This window comes from Dermochelys coriacea, chromosome 8, assembly GCF_009764565.3.
Source record: "Dermochelys coriacea isolate rDerCor1 chromosome 8, rDerCor1.pri.v4, whole genome shotgun sequence".
Classification (NCBI taxonomy): domain Eukaryota; kingdom Metazoa; phylum Chordata; order Testudines; family Dermochelyidae; genus Dermochelys; species Dermochelys coriacea.
Genome location: NC_050075.1, coordinates 13182789 through 13196164, shown reverse-complemented (window position 1 = coordinate 13196164; position 13376 = coordinate 13182789).

Genomic DNA, 13376 nt, shown 5'->3' with positions numbered 1-13376 from the left:
AAGGGGTGTGGCAGGGGCTAGCTGCGGGTAGGGCAGGGGGTGGCTGGAGACAGGGCTGGCTGCAGGCAGGGCAGGGGGTGCGGGGGTGGCTGGAGACGGGGCTGGCTGCAGGCAAGGCAGAGGCTGGCTGCAGGCAAGGCAGGGGGTGGCTGGAGACGGGGCTGGCTGCAGGCAAGGCAGGGGGTGCGGGGGTGGCTGGCTGTAGGCAGGGTGGTGGGTGCTCACGGGGAGAGCGGCGCAGCAGGATGCAGCCCAGGCCCAGCAGAGCAGCCAGGGACCCATCAGGCAGCATCAGAAGCCCCAGGGCCAGGGGAGCAGCAGCACCAACAGGGCTCACGCCCAGGGCCAGGCAGCAGCCCACATGGCTCCTGCAGTGCAGTGCCCCCAGTGGCCAGAGGAGGAATTACATCACTTCCCAGTTGGTGCCCATCAAAGCCTCAGAGCCCCCTGCAGGGAAGCAGATTAACAACCAGTTCTAAAACTGCTTCAAAATTTAAGGTTTCAGAGTAGCAGCCGTGTTAGTCTGTATTCGCAAAAAGAAAAGGAGTACTTGTGGCACCTTAGAGACTAACAAATTTATTAGAGCATAAGCATCCGATGAAGTGAGCTGTAGCTCACGAAAGCTTATGCTCTAATAAATTTGTTAGTCTCTAAGGTGCCACAAGTACTCCTTTTCTTTTTTCAAAATTTAACAACCAGTTTGCGTGAACCGGCTCCAGCTCACCCCTGCAGCTACACTTACTCATGTCCAATAGCACCTGAACTCCCCAGGCAGTCTTTTTAAGGTGAAGTAAGGTGCTGCCCAACTTGAGTATAAGCAACTGCCCCATTGTCTTTATGGCCTTAGTCCTCCAAATGAACCTTCCACCAAACAAAGACCCATTAACTTGCATAGAAAGTTGTGGAATTTGTCGCAGAACAGGGGCCTTAGAGAAGGGAGTCTTATTATGGCTGCCATGTGATGTCTCATCTGTCTAGGTATTTGGTACTGAAGTATGGAGATTAAACTATACTTTATTTCAAAGACACCTAATCCTGCTATGTCCATTGCAATGTCACCCTCCAGCAATATTCACCTTACATTCTAATTCCAGTGCTTGGCCCTATTCTTCTGTCATCTATTGGCCAAGATCTAATTTAGGAGTTTTCAGAGGCAGGGATTATCTGTGGGTTATTTGTTTTTGTTTGTTTGCTAGTACAACAGAGCCCTAATGGGGTTCTTAGGCATTATGACAAATAGTGAACTAGAAGCTTTACAAGAACTTTAATATAAAGAAACCCCAAAGAACAGGTCATCAGTGTTGTATCCATTTCTAGAGCAAAAGTTTAATACAGCAGTTGGAAATGACGTAGTCTGAGTGAAGGCACAGCCCTTTTATTTGATGCGGGGGCACACCCTGAGACTAAGTCTGCTAGGACTTCTGGAGATATCTATCAAAAGTAGCAGCCGTGTTAGTCTGTATCCGCAAAAAGAAAAGGAGGACTGGTAGCACCTTAGAGACCAACAAATTTATTTGAGCATAAGCTCACTTCATCGGGTGCATGCAATGAAGTGAGCTGTAGCTCAGGAAAGCTTATACTCAAATAAGCTTGTTAGTCTCTAAGGTGCCACAAGTCCTCCTTTTCTTTTTTTGGAGATATCTAGTTCAGACTGGGTATACTCATACTTAATACACACATTAGAGTAGTGATATGTCACCATTCTAATGTCACTCCAAAACTATCGACATGCTACCTATCCTTGCACATCTTGATGGCTCCAAAGATCTGAAAAAAAATGCATTTTTAATAAACAAAGATCAGCTCACCTTGAATCTTCCCACCATTCTGTGTTCTACTCTGCATTGTCTGATAGGTGAGTGTAGAAGTGGGAAACCTGGAAGTCAAGCAGGAGGCATGGAGGGTTGGATAATGGGCATTTTCTTTTAACTCTTTCAGTTTGATGAATGCAATTGATTTCCTAACAAAAGTTAATCTTTGGAAAGAAGCCATGTTAATGTTCTTAAAATTCTTTTGCATACAGCTTGAAAAGTATTCAGAACTCTGACGTGCTTCAGAGAAATATATTAGACTGCTTTGAACTTTAACAAAGCTCCCCTTTGAAGACTTAGTGTTTGGAATTACAATTGATTTTAAAACAGAAGAAAAGTGGTACTGTAAACATGAAAAAAAAATCTCCAATTCCAGGTTTACTTTGGACATTCTGAGATTAAGGATCCATGCTTCTAAAAACAGGATATGTAAAGAGACCCTTACAGCTCTCTTGTTTGTCATGAGCTGACTAACATCTGCAGTGTGGCGTAAAACCCTTAGGAAAGTTCAGCTAGTCACACAGCATTAGAAAGAGAGAGAAAAATATATATACTTCAAGTTTGTGACTGGAGCAAGTGGAGCAAATTAACAGGTCCTAGGAGAGCTATGTTAAATGAGCATGTGTCCTCTATGATAGGTTGTGGTGTACGGCTCCTGTCACTCAGAAAACATTGGCTTAGTCTCACACTACCCAACTTGCTCACCCGACAACACATTTTGAAACGTACATGCAAAAAAAGTGTGTGTGGTTCACCAGGGATGTGGGCGGGGGGGGGTGTCTAAAGCTCTGCTCAACTGTATATAACAGAACAGGGTTCTTCTGCTTATCTTCTCAGGGGGCAAGTGTTTGAACCCTGCAATGAAAGCTGATGGGCTCCTGATGACTTGATGCAATGGGGTTCATTAGTCACACCCTAGATATAAATGCACATGAAAGCATCTGAGTAGAGAAGTTCTAAGCTGAACAGTCTAAATGAAGAAACCATAGAAGTAGCCAAACCTGGGGGAGGAGACTCGTGTTGTATTATAGTTAATTGTCAACAAAGTCAAACCTCAAGAAAACTATTAGTTGTGTCCCTGTACAGCATAGTGGGCTGCATTTTGTAGTAAGCCAAAACCCATCTATTCCTATGGCACAATTAGTAACAAACCTGTCAGCAGCCATGGAATAGCAGGCATTGTACCTGTTTGTATTCACAGGGCTGACTTAGACCAGCATTTGTCATTCTGAATGTGAACTGAAAGGGGTTTGTTTTTAAATTGTTGATCTTCACAGAACAAATAGACACAGACCATGTCACAAACTAGGTCATAGTGAGGCAAAGAAGGTAGAGGTTGAACAGGATTGGAAGAGAGACTGACATCGTTAGATCACCTGGTTATTCAGTAGGAGACATGAACGGACTTCTCTGGTGCTATTGAATTGCAGTTTTTTTGTTCATTTTTTAAATTTGTAATTTCTCCAAAATGACGAGCCAGGGGTGAATGGGCAGGAAGCATTTGAATAAGCTGTCAGATTTTGAGAGAGAATGCTTATGGACAATAATGAAGCTCCCAAAAGATGCACAGTGGCTCTCATCTGTGGTTATTACACACTACAGCCATTTCAGTACTGTTACAACTGGGGAGGGGAGAGTAGAGAATGAAATTTGAGATAGTATTTGGTTAATTAATTTTCATGCCTCCAAAGGTTTACCTCTCTGAACTTGAGGGAGGGGGCAGCTCCTTCACAGCACTGGGACTCTCCTGCAACTTCAAAGTGCTCTACCCTGACACTACAACTCTTCAGCCCTTAGACAGACACTTCATGGAATTACTGCATTTCTGTGCTTAATTGAAAGGAAGCGTGGTTAGCCACGTCATTAGACAAACAAACTATATGCAAATGTAAAATAACCACTGTTCAGACACCCAAATCAATAAAGAAATGGGGGGAAAGGAGAAATTTATTCGATATTAGCAGAACAAATTAACTAGTCCACTAACCAGTCATTTTGATAGTCTAAGTCTATATTTACTAGAATATCCAGCAATATCTCAAAAAGCTGTCAGGTAATAATAATAATATAACCCCATAACTAGCAACAGTTTCTCATTGCATTTATTGCTCTAGCATGCAGTAATATTTAGAGAGCTCTGTAGCTTCATATTTCAATGTTTTCCTTGAACACACAGTAATAGAAATATACATTCTGCTGAGAAAGCAGGTTTGTTTTCCCAGGGGTAAGGCAGGATATATTCTGAAATCAGGTAAGTTAATGGGCTCACTAATAGAACAGGAAAGTCTATTTTAGTTGTATAAACTTAAATATTAAGAATCCAAAGATAGAATACTAGGTTTTCCTTACATTACATAACTTTGCAGAATCATGGGCTCTAACTGGCAGGGCCTTGCACGGTGCACAGAAAGGTCAGTGTGTTTGGGAGCAGGATATAAATGGGCATAAGTTAGTTAACTGAAAGGCAGGGTCCTTTGCCCTAGGTAGTAGTGTGGGGCAGTTGTTGTGTAATGATGTGCTTGCAGAGGTCAGATGGGCCCACCTTCCATCTTGGAGCAGAGCTGTGGACTATAGAGGATGAGCTGCAGGCTCTGGGTTCTCTTGAGCTAGAGCAGGGGTGGCCAACCTGCGGCTCCGGAGCCGCATGCGGCTCCTTATATAGGCACCAACTCCGGGGCTGGAGCTACAGGCGTCAGCTTTCCAATGTGCAGGGGGTTCTCACTGCTCGACCCTGGCTCTGCCACAAGCCCTGCCCCCACTCCACCCTTCCCATCCCCTCTCTCGAGCCGCCAGGCTGTTGCTCCTCCCTCCCCCACAGAGCCTCCTACACACTGCAAAACAGCTGATCGGGAGGAAGGGGGAAGTGCAATTTGTGGGCTGCAGGTGGCTGGGAGGCATTGGGAGTGGGTGCAGGGAAGCCAACGGGGGGCTGCTGACGTATTACTGTGATTCTTTGGCAATGTACATTGGTAAATTCTGGCTCCTTATCAGGCTCAGGTTGGTCACCCCTGGGCTAGAGTTATGTAATCCTTAAACATGAGCTTTTGTTTTAACATGAAGAACAAAATACTCTACCTTAACCTCTTTGCCCACCTCCCCTTACCTACAACTACACTGGATTAAAAAAAAGGGGGTAGAGTGTGGATAGAGAACAGAAATCAGGCTTTAAATGCTAATGAAACACTTTGCTTCACATTTCTTCCCTCTATGTTCTTATTCTTTAGCCAGCATCTCCTGTACTGAACCAAGTTGAGGAGGAAGACTGAGGATCCATGCCTGGCTTTTCTCCATAATCATTCCAAGCCATCTGATCTCTCAGCATCCATTAATCCAGGGAAATCTGCAGGCCAGAGCCATCTGCATGGAGGCCCTCTGCTTCTGCACCAGCTCTAAAGCCCCACTCATATCTGTCAGTCTATTCCTTTACTCCCAGGCCCCAGAAATCAGGCTTGGTACCAGGGACTTTCCCGAAAGGCAAATCTTCACCTAATGGCTGGAGTTGGGAGTCCAGCATCATGCTAGAGCCTTACATTGGCTAAAATAATTCCTGATACACAGCTAATACATCTCTGTAACGGGTCAGCAACCGCCTCTCTCAAGCACCCCCTTTCTCTGGGGGATATTGCCTGCAAACAATTCTTTTTCATGGGGCAGTACCCACCTCTCATGGATGGCCCCATTTTCTCATTTGGGTGAGCCTGCTTTTGCTTTTTTGTCATACATTAGAATGGCACTCACCTCTTGTGAGAGCCCCCCCTTGGCAGGTCTTCAGCAGCTCAGCTCTCCGGCCGAGCCCCTCACACACACACACACAATCCCACCTTCCAGGGTACGCAGTCCAAGTTCTTATCTCAGCCTGGTATGGCCATAGATCTAAACTTCTCCCAGAGGCACTGCCTTCTTCAGCCACCCAGCTGGGGCCCATCCCGGTACCTTCACTGGCCTGGCCAGGCCAGGTTCTATGCTTAGTACCCTAGGCTTCAGCCTGCCCGCACTGACCTTGTGCTGGTCCTACTGCTCTTCCTGCCAGCCAGGCACCTGATCTTCATTCCTCCAACTCCACACAGCAACTGAACTCCCTGCTCTGCTGCTTGGTATTATATAGGGCTTTTCTGGCCCCTGATTGGTCTCTCCAGCAGCATCTCTGATTGACTGTTCCTCTGTGGCTACTCTAGGTACCTAGAGACTTCTCACTGCTCTTATTCTAGGGTGGGATAAGGCAAGGCAGCAAGGCCTCTGGACCTACTCCACCCTGCCACAATCTCCAAGAAGTATTATGTATTAGTGTCAACCTACATCAGTCACTTGAGTGTTATGGTGGATCTCCAAGAATCCTTCATCCACTTTAGAACCACCAAATTTTTCGCATATTTAAAAAGGTGACTTGTTTAAAAAAAAAATAAAAAAAGCACCAAGTATTCATAACCGCACTAAGGGGAGGCCTGAACCAACACCTCCACACTTGGAAGACTAAAGTTCTGAAGGGCAGAAACTGCTGTACTTCATATCCATTCAGCACAATTGGGATTCATCCTGTAGCCATTATTCTTCTAAAGTACAAATAATAAGGTCAAAGATAGGATCCAGATGGGGGTCCCAAAGGAATCATGGGAGTAGATGGGCCAGGCAGAATTCCAAGGTACCTCATGCAAATCTGACCGTGTCCACACCCGTCTGAGTGGAACAGCAGGCTAAAGGAAATGACCCTCAAACTTCCTATTATCTGCACTGTAATATCAATTAGCCATCCCAGTTTGGGATCACTACCCTATTGCGCTAGATGTGGTGCACAAGCTGCACAAAGAATGGTCTCCCACCCAAAGAGTTTGCAAGCTAAGTAACGGGGAATGCAAGGCAAAGCTCAGCACCTACAGGAAATGAAAAGGAACCTTCACAAGCCAAGTTATTGTTACTCCTGTGCAGGAAAGAATAGGACATGGATCAGTAGTGCCCAGTAAGAATTACGGCATTGTGCATCATCCACACCAGTTCTATTCCAACTACTCAGAGCCCCTTGTGTGCACGCTTAGCTGAATATTTGTATCTTGGTCAACACCTCAGTGCAAATCCAGGCATTCAAGAGTGATCAAAGCTGATTATGAGACAAACTTTTTTATTATTATTATTGGAATTCAGTTAGCAATACTGCTCCTCATTTCCTAATGAAACAATCCAGAACAAAGGCATATGCTTTATGGTATCACACAATATGTCTTACAATGTCAACTTTTATTTAAGGGCTCCCAGTGCTCGATTTAAACTTATTTTGTTAGTCTTCTACTTATTTTACCATCTCTCTGTTCCATGTGGTCAGATTGCCCCCTGCTGGATATTCATAGGATTGGTGAAAGCAGTTATAGAAAGTGTGCTTTTAAAAAGAAAAGGAGTACTTGTGGCACCTTAGAGACTAACAAATTTATTAGAGCATAAGCTTTCGTGAGCTACAGCTCACTTCATCGGATGCATTTGGTGGAAAAAACATCCGATGAAGTGAGCTGTAGCTCACGAAAGCTTATGCTCTAATAAATTTGTTAGTCTCTAAGGTGCCACAAGTACTCCTTTTCTTTTTGCGAATACAGACTAACACGGCTGCTACTCTGAAACCTGTGCTTTTAAAAGACGCTCTCTCTTTGTTTTGTTTTTGTTGTTGTTGTTTTTTGGGTTTTTTTTTTAAAACCAAGTAGGCATTATTTTCCCTCCTGGCTATTACTCAAAGTTTTTCTTCATGAATGGCAGTTTCACAGCAGCAGAAAGGTAGCTTCCCCACACTTACAAATGGCTGCTTGAGTTAAATCTTCAAATGGCCTGTCTCATTGTTTAATTCCTTTTTATAAGATGGGGTCTTCAGAGGTCCCCCCCCATTTATCTAATTATTTGCCCACAGGGACACAGGTGTGGGTGAAATTAATACTAATAATATCACTTAGCTATAACCGGAGTTCTTCCAGATGGAGTCAGCCTATTCACTCATGGGCTGCCCTAGCAGGTGCACCTCATACCAATCAGCCTTCTCAGAGCAGTTCCCATTACAGCACTCACATGCCACTCCTATCCCTCCTTTTGCACTCCTGAGAGTAGTGAGGACACAAGGGCTATAAACAGGGCATGGCTATAAGAGGGCAATGGAAGGACCTGAGGAAGCAGAGGGTGCCAGGCTTCCTTTTATAGCCTGGCCCTCACAACATTCTGGAGCCCAGAGGAAAGGGGTAGAAAGGATGCATGAGAATGCTACTGGCACTGCTAGGAGATGGTTTCACCACCTGAGTGCACCCACCGGTGTATCAAGAGTGGGACTATGCAGAGGACACTCAAAAAACTGGCTTTTAAGTAGTTTGTCTGCTACATAGGACCATCAAACATCAAGGGGCTTCTCTCATATCCCGGACACCTTCTCTCAAAACTGTGAGCATTCAGCTCTCCACAACCTCCCATTCTCATTCCCTTCCCTTTATGTTTTTATGGAGGATTATCTGCCTTTTCCCAAACTTTCCCAGTAGACAAAGCTCTGGTATCCCCCTTACCCAAGAAGCTCAGTTTTTGCTCATTTCATCCCTCGTACTAGTTGATGCAATTTTAAATCACATTATTGCATTTGTATAGCACCTTCCAGCTGGGAACTTCAAAAAGTGCATAAATAAGAATGAACAATATTTAACAGCACCGTGGTAAGGTAAGTATTTGGGGTAACCTTTTTAAAAGTCACTAAGTGACTTAGGCTCCTTAAGAAATCAATAGCATCACTGCTAGCTGGCAAGGAATATAAAGTCCAGCATAGAGATGACAATAAAGGAAACAAAACAAACCCCAGCCAAAAAAAAGAAGTGCCCATTCCAAAAATAACAGCATTGAAGAGTGGTGAACATTATTGGGAAGATGAAACTAGGATCTGGGGAAGGAAAGGGTTAAGTAATAATTTATACGACTTATAAACAAACTAATTCCCTACCTCTTAACACCCTCAAACTCTTCCAGCCTCAGCTCCCTCCCTGGCACTTTCCCGAGGCGGATGGCATGGCCAAGGTTGCATGTTCTGAGACAGATCATTGCAGCACTGAGGCGCTAGCCACAAACAAGTCACCTTAATTCTTTGTCACTGCTGGTTGGGGCAGGGTCCTCAGCCGACTCCAGCCAGGCTTGCTGGTTTCTCTGGTCGGGAATCCTCCCCCGGGTCTTGGCTGACTCTCAGTAGCAGGTCCCAGCTCTCTCTCTGTGCATGCTGGTCACTGCAGCACTAGAGCTGCTTGCTCCATGTAACAGAGTCGCAGAGTACTGCAAACATCCTTCAAGGAAAAGGAAATTCAGATTCAACTCCCTTAAGCTGCTCTGGAGGTACAAAAAAACCACAAACACACCACACACACACACGCCACCCAGGACACACTGGATGGTCCTGAGCCCATAAAACTGGACAGCATGCTGTGTGTACTGAGCACCCTCATGGTGCAACTTTTAACTTTTAGCCCAGTGATTACAGCATTCACACAGGATGTGGAAGAAGGTTCAATTCTCCTCTCTGTCTAATGTGGAGAAGAGATTTGAACTTAGTTCCCCTCCCCCATCCCTCCAAGAGAGTGCCCTAACAATCAAGCTATTGAGTATTCTCAGGCAGCTCTGCCTCAGTCTCTCCTTTTGGAGCTTTTCTATGGTGTCTACCAACATCATCAACATCCCTTTGGGGCCAAAAGAGAGTGATGCTATAGGCTAGTGGTTAGGGCACTCAGCTAGGAGAGGGAAGATCCAGATTCCGGTCCCCCTGCTCAATGCATGCTTAGTTATTTGTAGAAGAGTGGAAAAGCTTCAACAGGAGAGATTGAGGAAGACATAACCCAGTGGTTAAGCCACTATCCTGGGAGGGGGAAGACCCAAGTTCAAATCTCTTCTCCAGAGAAGGAAAATGAACCTGACTTTCCCAAATGCAGCCTGATGTCACTACCACCACTGCTCCATCCGTGTGGGTTTACATGTGTACCACGCACATCTGCCAGCTCAGGCCCCCCAGGCAAGAGAGGTGGGAGAATACGTAGTTGGAGAATCCTGCCGGGGCTTAGGTATGAGACAGGCATCTGGGCGCCTAGAGCAAGGCAGTTGTATACATGCTCGCTGGCAGATTTTCAAGCACCGACAGTGTTAGGCGGCAGTTCAACAGGGGTCTGAAGATCTCATTGGCACATGCATGTTGAACTCGGGCATCTAAGTGCTTTTGTGGATCTAGCCTTAGATCTAGCCTTTTATCAATGGGGAAACTAATGCACAAGGAGCTTAACTCATTTGTTCTGGGACATACAGCTGGTAAGTGGGAGAGGCAAAAATGGAGTCCTCACAATTCTTCTGCTCTAGCCCCTAGCCAACGCTACTTCTCCATTTGAACCCGACTTTAAAGCAGTGGTGGGCAACTTGTGGCCTGTCACGGTAATCTGCTGGCGGGCTGCCAGGCAGTTTGTTTACAGTGACTGTCCACAGGCACGGCCACCCACAGCTCCCAGAGGCCACGGTTCGCCGTTCCCGGCCAATGGGAGCTGTGGGAAGCAACATGGGCTGCAGGGACATGCTGGCTGCTGCTTTCCATAACTCCCATTGGCTGGGCATGGCAAACCACAGCCACTGGGAGCTGCAGATGGTCAATGTAAACAAACTGCCTCGCAGCCCACCAATGGATTACCTTGACAGGCCACAGGTTGCCCACCACTGGTTTAAAAGCTATTACTATTAAAGAATATCCACAATACTTGTAATTCCATGCTCCAAGCAGAATTAGTTGACCAACCCAGGAAAGTAAAAAAATATTCCCCTAGTTCATGTAACATGAATTCAAAACAATATCTTAACATCTTTAGTACACCAGTGCATCTGAATTCAAATCCTTGTTGTATTAATTTCCATAAATGGCTAATAATGTGGCTAATAATAATAATTTCAGCATTGTTTACAGAATTGTGATAAAGTCTGCTGATTAGATCAGGTTTTGATTTAATCTATAATAAATTAAACCATGATTGCTCCCACATCAGAACAACATGACTTTGGTATATTAATTTTAATAAAGATAAGAAATTGCCAAGGTAAGTAATTTTCAGTGTTAATAATTTAATAAGGCAACAGACCTTGTAATTAAAAGTAAGTTTAAGGAGCCTGCTAAGTAATTTTGATAATGATTTAAGGACCAATTATAGAAGAGATCTCATTCTCACCATCCTAATTAAATATTGGGAACAGCACAAAGCAGAAGATCTGAAATTAACCATTTTTATTATATTGAGGGCAATCACATACTATATTTATATCAGAAAAGTTTGACAGAAAAATAGTATAATGGGATCATTAATGAATGCTCTATTTTACAAGAAAAAAATTTTCATCTACAGGTGGCTCCAACTTCTGCTGCTTTGTAATAGCCCAGTAGGAGAATTACAGTGGCAAGAGTTGCCAGAGTACACTCATCTTCCAGATGCTCCCTCACATCTATCCCTCAGGGATTTATGTAAATCCAATCTACACCAGCATCATGAGTCAAGGATTTCACCCACACTAGCAACAAAAAAGAGTGACCTCAGCGCAGGTCCAAGTCTGACACTTCAGCAGTAAGCAAAGCTTTGATATTGAGATTGCCTTTGTATGATGGTTGTTAATTTACTAGAAGCTAGTAACTAACAGAAATCTCTTTAAGATGAAGGGGGACTTGTGGGGAAAATAACTCACCCATACACCGGTACTTTTAAGAACAGAAGCTGACAAGCTGTAATTGGGGATTAAAACTAGTGTCCCTAAAGGGCAATAGGAGAGCTATCAAGCCTGGTCTAAAAGGCACCTGGAGAACCTAGGCTGTGAAACCCTGTAATTGTTGGTTTCAGAGTAGCAGCTGTGTTAGTGGGTATCCACAAAAAGAAAAAGGAGGACTTGTGGCACCTTAGAGCCTAACATTTATTTGAGCATAAGCTTTTGTGAGCTACAGCATCCGATGAAGTGAGCTGTAGCTCACAAAAGCTTATGCTCAAATAAATGTTAGTCTCTAAGGTGCCACAAGTCCTCCTTTTCTTCCTGTAATTGTTGTATTTCAGGTTTTAGTTCTAGTAAGCGATCTCTTCATGGGAGCAAAATCTGGTTCTCAGCATCATGACCACATTGCGAATAGTATCTACAGGACCATATATCCATTTGTAAGAATCCCATGCAGGAGTTAAAACACAGCTTACCCTCCTCCGCTAATGTAGAGAGTGAACTTGCCCTGGGTTGGGGAAGCAACACCTCCTCATTGGCTGGTGCAGACACCAGCTCTTCTTCCCCCACCCCACCATCATATCTGAGCCCTTCAAGTGTTCATGGATTTATATTTACACCTCTCAAAAAGGCAGAAAAGTATGTGCCCTGGTTTTAAAAATATGAAATTGAGGCACAGTTAAGAGCAAAATTTTCAGAAGTGGCCACTAATGCACGGATAGAAATTGATGTCTGGGTTCTCAATATGAGATGCCTTCACAGACTTCAGTGGGAGCTTCTGAAAATCAGGCCCAATGGCAATGTACCTCAGGTGGGCACCAAAAATTATGCATTTTGAAAATGATCATGAAGTGAGCTGTAGCTCACAAAAACTTATGCTCAAATAAATTTGTTAGTCTCTAAGGTGCCACAAGTACTCCTTTTCTTTTTGTGAATAGAGACTAACACGACTGCTACTTTGAAACTTGTCCAACGTCACTCAAGAAGTCTACTGTACATCTGGAAATTGATCCTAGGGCCACAAATTAATCTGCCTCCCTCTAACAATTTTTGTAATCCTTTCTTAATTTGAAACGTTATTCATTTTTCTCATCTTAATGCAGATGAGTTTTCTTTCACAACCCATCCAACTTATATAAATCATTCTCTTTTCACCCTGCATGCAGCTGAGCAGGAGCTAAGGACAGATGACTTAGCTGAACATGCACTGGTACTAAATGAAAATTAAACTACAAATTTTTTAAAATATCTGGATTTCCTATAAGTGAAATGTATTATTTGTTTAAACTCTCCTATTCGTTATTTCTTTCCTCATTTCATAAAATCAAATCACCCACAAAAATCTACATAAATAGTGCCTCAGCTCTCAGCTTGAGAAGTTTAAAAAGAAAACGCTTCAGGAATTCTATTTCTTTTATCAGAATACTGATGGAAGTCATAATTCACCTTAATAGAAGAAAGATTCCTTTCTCCAAGGAAACAATTCATCAAGACTTCTCCTGTAGGTAAGAGACACATTTACTGGTTTCTTCCTCTGCCATTTGATCTCAGTACTTTATGAATATTTGATTGTCTGTTACTAAATTTCCAAACTGGCAAATTCAATTAAAAACAGAAAGCAACAGTCCCATCCTGCTTACCTGATCAGCAAACGGTTTCTTTATTACACGAAGGATGATACACGCCCTACTCTTGTGGTGGCGAGTTGGATTATATGAAATATTTCTTCCTTTATTGGAGTTATGTTATAAGGCCATCAACTTAAACAGGCCAACACCAGACAGGTGTGACCGTATCCAATTAGAGTAACAGTCCAGGCAATATTGCAAGTGACAGAAAATTCCTTAATGT